Consider the following 8,383-nt stretch of genomic DNA (forward strand, 5'->3'; position numbering starts at 1 on the left):
ATCACAAACCTGTGTAGTCAATTGCCATGCATCTAAAACATCTGTCTCATTTTTTTGTTTTCTAGGTTTTTACACTGTTAGAAAATACATACTCTTTGTTGTTTATTATGACGAAAATCAGAATTCAATGCCAGCTCATTCTTGACAACATTTTTTTGTTCACTGATTTGTGATTGTACCTATTACATATATCAACAGAGTCTAGACTTCCTGACTTAATGCAAGGTTCCAGCATCCGCTCTTAAGGTTTAGTTCATGGCTTAACTTAGTCTCCAATTATAATACTGATATCAATATGTGTATTAGACTTGTTCCAACTTCACATTCTGTGTGGTGTTTGCAGCTCACTATTCTATTCTTTCACAATATTCAGTTCAGCTTTTGCTTTCTTAGACGTATTAGCTTGTTGTGTAAGAGGTGGTTAGCAGTTTAATTACTTTCTCAAAAAAACAGAAGTGCATTGAAATAAAGACTTTAGTGACTTTCTTCATAGGTTCTATATGTTTATTTTAAGATTTTTTTATATGTCTTCGGTGTCTGGTTTCTCTACAATACACCTATGGTTTGCTATATTTATGTGTCCCTTGCTCTGGAGCCAGTGTGATTCTCAGATCGTTGGATCCTTGTCATTTATTAATTTTTTTATTCAAAATATTTACCTTCTCCCTTATTATGTCTAACTTATTTAAATTTACTGCCTTAGTTTTCCTCTCTTTCCCTTGCTTTCTTTAGTCATGAAAAAATATCCACGGCTTTTTGTTTCTATTAGTTAACTGTGTCTTTGGAAATTTTCTGATCTTCTTTTTACCCCATTGTTACAGATGGTACCATTTATTCTCTTAACATCCACATTCATAGATATAGAACTTGGGGTGGAACACATGCTCATCTTCTTAAATAGAACACTTCTCAGTCTCTATTACAGCTACTTATGGCTAGATTAGAAAGTCCAATCAGTGGTGTATGATTGAAATTGATGTGTGAAACATCTAGGTTACGGGTTTAAAAGAACAGCAGCAGGTCCTTGTATTCTTTTTTCTCATTTTTTTTCTTCTTGAGGTTTCAGATATGATGAGCGGATCTAGCACAGTCATGCTGGATGCAGAAACAAAAGCTTATTGAGGATGTTCCAAGAGTAAATTAAAAGATTTGTTGGCAATATAGAAATGGCTTATCAGCCACCAGGGCTAAAATTGCTTGCATTGATGAAAGAGAAACAAGCATCTGTCTTATTTAAACCACTATTTACTTGGAATTATTAACACAATTTAACTCCTTTTCAGAATAGATACCTAATAAACTGATACAATGGAAAATTTTATTTTTTTCTTAATTATATTTCATTTTTACAAGTTCTGTTTTGTCCTTTTTAAATATATCTGTTTTTTATGCCATCTATCTCAGGTTATTTTTTATTCTCTCTTGCTTTAATTTAATGCTACCTTTTTTTTCTAGCCTCTGTGTCAAACAACATTTTGTCATAGAAGTATCACTACTAAGAGATTTGCGTATAATAAAGGACTTATTGTAGGGATTTACCCTTATATGTTTTGGGGAGGTGTGGGGCATTAGACCAGCTATCCCGCATCAAGCTGGGTTCGGACTGAGTCGTGCAGATGAAAGGAAAAGAAAGAGCTATGTACAAAGCATGGGATCCAGAGGACTCCAATCTGATGGACTGGAGTCTGGAGTGTATTTGAAGCTTGGTATTTATACTCTTCTTACACAAGGGAATTTGTTACAAAACAAACATCAAAGAACTTAAACATTCCTAAACTCTTATCTATGCAAATGTTACTTAACTAGTCACAGTTTCTTAACTTTAGAATAATAAAAGCACCAAGTTCAAGGACAATCACACGGATATGCAAGATTCAAGAGAGCCTCAAAGAGATCTTAAATGGCTGAGTTATCCCTCAATGCTTTTAGCAGCAAAGTCACAAATAACAGTCATTTTGCAGTGCTTTTGTCTGCAGAGACACAGAGGCACAGGGGACTAAATAGTCACCCATTAGTAAACACCTGGATCAGCTGGATGCTTCCTACAGGGAGGTGGTTAAGAAGTCAGTTCAAAGCTGTTATTTCCATGTCTGGTGTTGAGCTTGAAGTTATCAGAACACATAATCAGGAAATAAAGCTGCATAAAAGTGTGAAAAGCAAGGGAAAAATTAAGACCTGCAAGCATGAGCCAACATGCACAATGACAGTTAGAGCCCATGTCAATCTTTTATTGTGTCCATGTCTCCAGTTGAATGTCAGGAGTGATCTATCTTTAGAGGAAGCTCCTATGAGTGAAAGCACACTTCGAAGTCAGAAAAGCTGAAGCAGGGCTGCTTGAGCTACCACATGATTCATAGGATAGTGCCTTGTGCCAGCAGTAACCTTCTGAGCATTTAACCCTCTGTTTTATTTATCCTCCCAAATCTCCTATAAAATATTTCTCAGGGCCCTCACTAACAGAACTAGGCCAAGAGGGAAATTCTGAGAAACACAGTTCTAGTTCAGTTCATTCGGGACAACACAAATCTACCACCGTATCTATGGCAGCTGATCTTAGACATCCCCAGTGCTGGCCGCTGCCTCCTTATGGTCATGCCTCTGTGCAGACTACTCCCACTTTTAATATGCCCGAATGCGAAGCGAACCTCCAGGTCTGCAGTTTGAAGCCATCAGTTCATCCACAGGAGAAAGACAAGGCCTTCTAATCCTGTAAAAGGCTATCGTTTCTGAAGCCCACAGAGGCTGTTCTCTGCAGACCTATCGCATTGTTGAGTCAGTGGACTGGATGGCATTAAGTTTGGAGGGAGTTTTGGAGACCCATGTGATAAGAATGATGTTATAGAAATCCGCGTGTGACTTATGAGTTTAGATCATTACAAACTCCATCAAACTTACTATGGGGGACGTTGCCTGAATGTTGTAAAGACAGTTAAAGATTTCGGTGAAAAGAGCTAAGACCTCCTGATAATATCTACTGTAACGTGAGTAAAGCCTACAGGAATAAAGCCTGTTGAACGTTGGTTTGCTGATGACTCAAAATGAGAAGAAACAGCTACAGACATTAATCAATATTTGAAACTTGGAATGTATAACACATGATTCTAGAACAATTGGAAGTCATTAAAAATTAATTGGTACACATAAATTCAAATAGTTTAGGGTATACTGGTTCTTTTGAATCAGAAAAACATATGGTTTATTAGGCCAAACGACACAATCAAAAGGAATGACTTTGTATTCATCATCAAAAAGGATATCTGTGGATCTCTATTGAAATACAATGCTGTACGTGATAAGATAATGTCTACCTCCATAAAGTTAGTTGTGTAGGCATTGAGGAATTATATCAATATTTTCAGTCAGAAATTAGTGAAACAGAATCAATATCCATTTATAATTACTGGTGATTGGATTGCAAAAGTCAAAAACAGAGGAAGAAACATTAGTTGGAAAATATGGTGATAAAAATGAAAATGGAGATTGCTTGATAGAATTTTTGCAAGTCAAAGACTTGTTCATAGCAAATAGCTTTTTCCAACAACACAAAAGGCAACTGTGATACTATAAGATGATGTAGAGACAGGCTATTATCATACAAATTGAACAGGTTTAAGAGGGGTACGATCTTCAAGAGAAAACTTATACCCAAAAGAGACAGACAAAAGTTAGGGCATAGGGGTCCCTGCAGTATAGCCACACCATGATCAAGAGCTTATTAGGGGCAGACTTAGAGAGTCTTTAAGTCACAGAGTCAGCATGCGCGTGCCAAGGTTACACACAGGGTGATTTATGTTTCTTGAGACACACAAAGAAGCATTGACACTTCAGTAGAGTTACACACAGGCAGGAGGGAAGGAGGAGGCTGGGAATCAGAAGTAGCTGGTAAGTATACAGGGGAAGCCTCAACCAGGGAACAAGGGACAGAGTGCCCGTTTATCTCAGGTGGAAAGACATGCCGGCCATTGCTTCATCAGCCCCCATGGTTGAGCCATCAACTTTGTACCATGAGCATGAACTGTAGAAAGTGGTGGTCCTGTCCTGTTGGCCTAAGGAGTAAGCAGCCTTTCCCATACTGTACCCAGGGAGTTTTTCAAATGGAATACACAGAAATTGAAATTACCACATCTGTGGAAAGTTATGATGGAAAAAGTAAATAACAGCTGCTAAAATCAATCTAGGAGCTGACTATGAAACACACCATCGGGTGCTCGTATGTAAGTTCAGGTGGAATTTGAAGAAAATAGAAACAAATCAATGAAAATCAAAATACAACCTTGAATAAAGCCCACGTGAATCTCAAAAACATCTCAGGAATAGATTTGACACATTAAACACTAACAACAGAAGTCTTGAGAAGCTATAGGTGACATCAAGAATGCCATACATACATGAAGATGATTTTGAAAACTCAATATAAAGTCAAAAAGAAAATATCAAAATAGAAGTCAGAAAAGACTGAAGCTTCCTCTAACTCATAGATAGAATAATGTAGGCAAATAGAAGAAATGATAAAGACAAGAGCTGAGCAGAGAATTTCAAAGGGCAGCCAAAGGAAACAAAGGAAAGTATTAGAAAGAAATGTGTAAAGTTCTGGGGTTGGAAAACCAAGAAGGAGTAACATGCTCAGCATATCTTAAACTGGAAGAACTAAAGACAAATTCAAGCCACAAGTTGCAATATTGAAAGGGTTCTATGGGCAAAATAATGAATGATTAAAGAAGCATCAAGAATATATGGGGAGAACACAGAGTCACTGTAACAAAAACAAACACAAGCACAACAAAAAAATCAGTAGAGAGTCCACCATCTCAGGAGGTAGCATATGAGCAAGAGCCAGTGGTGCTGACAGAAGAATTTCAAGCTGCACTGAGAGCATTAACCAAAAACAAGGCTCCAAGAATTGAGGGAATACCAATTGAAATGGTTCAACAAGCTGATGAAACACTGGAAGCACTCATTCATCTGTGCCATAACATTTGGAAGAGATCCATATTTGTGGTCATTTCAAAGAAAGGTGACCCAACACAGGGCTCAAACTACAGAACCATACCATTGATATCACATGCAAGACAGATGCTGCTGAAGATCATGTAACTGCTGCTGCAGCAGTGCAGTGACAGGCCAGATTGAGACAGGGAATGTCATTGCTTGTGCCAGCTGGATCCTAGATGAAAGGAGAGCATAACAGAAAGATATTGGATTATGTTTCATTGACGGTGCGAAGCTGTTTAATGATGTGAATCATAACAAACTATAGAGAGCCTTAAGAAAACTGAGAATCCCAGAGCACTTCATTGTGCTCAGATGGAACTGCCTGAATCGAAAGGCAGTTGTGTGACCAGAACAGGGGGATACTGCATTGTTTAAAATCAAGAAAAGTGTGGGTAGTGGTTTTATCCTCTCACCATAATTATTTAATCATTATGTTGAACAGATAATCAGAAAAACTGGATTAGGTGAAGAAGAATGCAGGATCCAAATGGGAGAATGGTTTAGATCTGCTGATGACACAACCTTGTTTGCAGAAAGAGAGGAAGACTTGAAGCACTAGCTGATGAAGATTAAATATTACCACTCAAGAGAAAGAAAACAAAAATCCTCACAATCAGAATCGATAGGGAGCAGCATCATATATAGAGAAGAGATCGAGTTTGCAAAGGATTTCATCCTGTTTAGATCCAAAACCAATGCTCATGGAATCTGCAGTCAAGAGATCTCATGACACATTGCATTCAAAAAGTCTACTGCACAGGACTTCTTTCATTAAAGGGTTGAAAAACACAGATGTCACTTTGAGGGGCTAAGATACACTTGGCCCAAGCCTTTTTCAGTCACCTCATACACATGGACTTTGAATAAGGAAGCCTGAAGAAAATCGATGCACTTGAACTATAGTGTTGGCAAAAAATACTGAAAGTACCACAGATTTCCAAAAGGACCAGGATCTCTCATTGGAGAAATACAGCCAAAGTGCTCCTTTAAGGCAAGGATGGCAAGATTGAGGACCTGTCTTACACAGTTTGGACATGCTGCCTCGAGAGACCAGTCTGGGGAGCACATCCTGCTCTTTGACGTGGAGGGGCAGTGAGAAAGAGGGGACCCCTGATGAGACGCATTCACATGGTGGCTGCAACAAGAGGCTCAAACGCGGGAATTGTGAGGCTGGCACGGACTGTGTATCAAGTGCACTCTCGCAGAATGGAGACAGGAGCATCTCACTCTTAGCAAGGAAAGAATAGCCAGGAGTGGAGTGTGTCCTTGGAATCCTAATACCCCTGCACATTGAACATCTTTACTTCAGAAACAGCTTTAACCTGCGAGGTGCAGCAGCAATAGCAGAACCTGGAGACAGCATGCACGCGGTATGCTCGTGGACTTCACGCATGCGCTGTGCTAGTGGACTTCCCAGAACAAGTAACACTGAGCGCTTTAAGGAAGGTGGCTGGCTTGTGAAGTGGGTGCCTCTGGGAACTTAACTTGAGCTAGGTTTATTGAACCACGAAGTGCCTTTGGGTTGCGGTTTATAGGAAAGTAGGATGCCTTCTGGGAATTAATTGGCAGTCCTAAAAGAGATTTGTAACATTCATTGAACAGGTAAAGGTCAGTTCAGGAGTCTGAGGGGCAGAGACAGACCAGCCTGTAGGAGTACCAGAGAAGAAACTGTTTTAACTGAATAACTGTGTACTATTTCTCACCTGAATTGTAGCCTGTTAACTTCCCTAGTAAACTCCATTACTGTGAATATTGCCTGTCAGTTCTGTGTGGCCATTGCAATGAATTATAGAGCCTAGCTGAGAAATAGAGAGGACCCTAGGAGAGATGGCTGGAGTTGGAGGCATATTTTATCTCTGCCTTGTGGCAATCAATCTCAAATGATATAAGAGGTCAGATATGGCCACAAAGCATTTGCCTCAGTGCTTTTAGATGGAAGATTCCAAGGTCTTTTGAGTAACAGAATTTTAACCTTCAACTCATTGTATTAATGTGACCTTAATGGGAGATAGAAACTCATTGTATTAATGTGATTCACCACAAATACATATGAAGAGAGTGAGCCCAGTTTATGTGGCAAAGCCAAAATGCATCCGCTACACACATGGTTACAAATTCTCAGAGTATTTTCACTCTCTTCTTAGAGACTAAGCTGAGAGAGAAAATATTTTGGGGTTATGTTACTGTACCAGTAGAGAGATTTTTATTTCATTGTCCAACTTACATATTGATGGATCAAATGTAGATTCTTTTCTGGACTTATTTGACTTGCCTATTTCAAAAATGTAACCTAGAAGTTTACCCCTATCAGCTCTTACTTTTGAGACACAGAGCATATGTCACTCTGCTCACCCATTTTAAAAAAACAGGATATTTTAATGGAAGATTATCTATGCTGAGATAGAGGAAGTATATGCTGACTTTATTTAGAGACATTTGTACAGTGCTAAATACATAGGTCAAGTTGTACTTCACACGGTGTCCTTTGATCCAAAGATGTATTTGAACAGCACAAATTACATGAACCTGGAATTTTCCCCAAGTGTCCTTTCACTTTTATCAGCAACTGAATAGCAGGTGTTCCAATTTGCTATCTTAAAAGGAGATCACAAGTCAGAGTTGTTTGGTAGAGTGGGATATGTGTTTAACTGCTAACTACAGGTCAGCTATTCAAGCCCACTAGCTGCCCTGCACGAGAACGATGAGACTTTCTGCTCCCACAGCGTTTACAGCCTCAGCAACCCACAGAAGAAGCTCCACTCTGTTCTATAGAGTCTCTGTGAGTCATAATCAACCAACTAGTAGTGGGTTTGGTACAAGATAGTCCAATATTTGGAAACTCAAAATGGGTCTATCAGAGTTCAAGCTGCTTTATTAAAATTTTAAATGTGCCAGTCTTTTTATAAGATGGCACAGCTTCTCTCCCTGTGCACAGAAACTCTTAAAATAAAAGTTGTAATTTTTCTTATAAAGAAACTTGGAGTCAGTCTCACCTATGAAACATTTAATGTGAATTATCCACTGACTTCTATATATCAAAATGTGTTCTGAAATGTTAACTGTATAATTTGAAGAATAGAAACTTAGATCTTCAAAATATTTATGAATATTGCTGAGGTCCTATTTTCCAACACCCTAAATTGCCTGCACACTTTCCATCTACTTGCCTTTTCCATTTTCTTTTTTTACATTTTATTAGGGACTCATACAACTCTTATCACAATCCATACATATACATTCCCACTCTTCTCAAGCTGAGCTCTGACTTTTCACTATCCAACCAGTATTCTCTGTGTACATTGTACAGCCTCCCACACTTGTTTTTTCATGTGTATCTATAAAAGATAGACAGGATAAACAATCCTGAGGTGAAAACAATGGAACCGAAAGT

Source organism: Tenrec ecaudatus, chromosome 14 (assembly GCF_050624435.1).
Source record: "Tenrec ecaudatus isolate mTenEca1 chromosome 14, mTenEca1.hap1, whole genome shotgun sequence".
Classification (NCBI taxonomy): domain Eukaryota; kingdom Metazoa; phylum Chordata; class Mammalia; order Afrosoricida; family Tenrecidae; genus Tenrec; species Tenrec ecaudatus.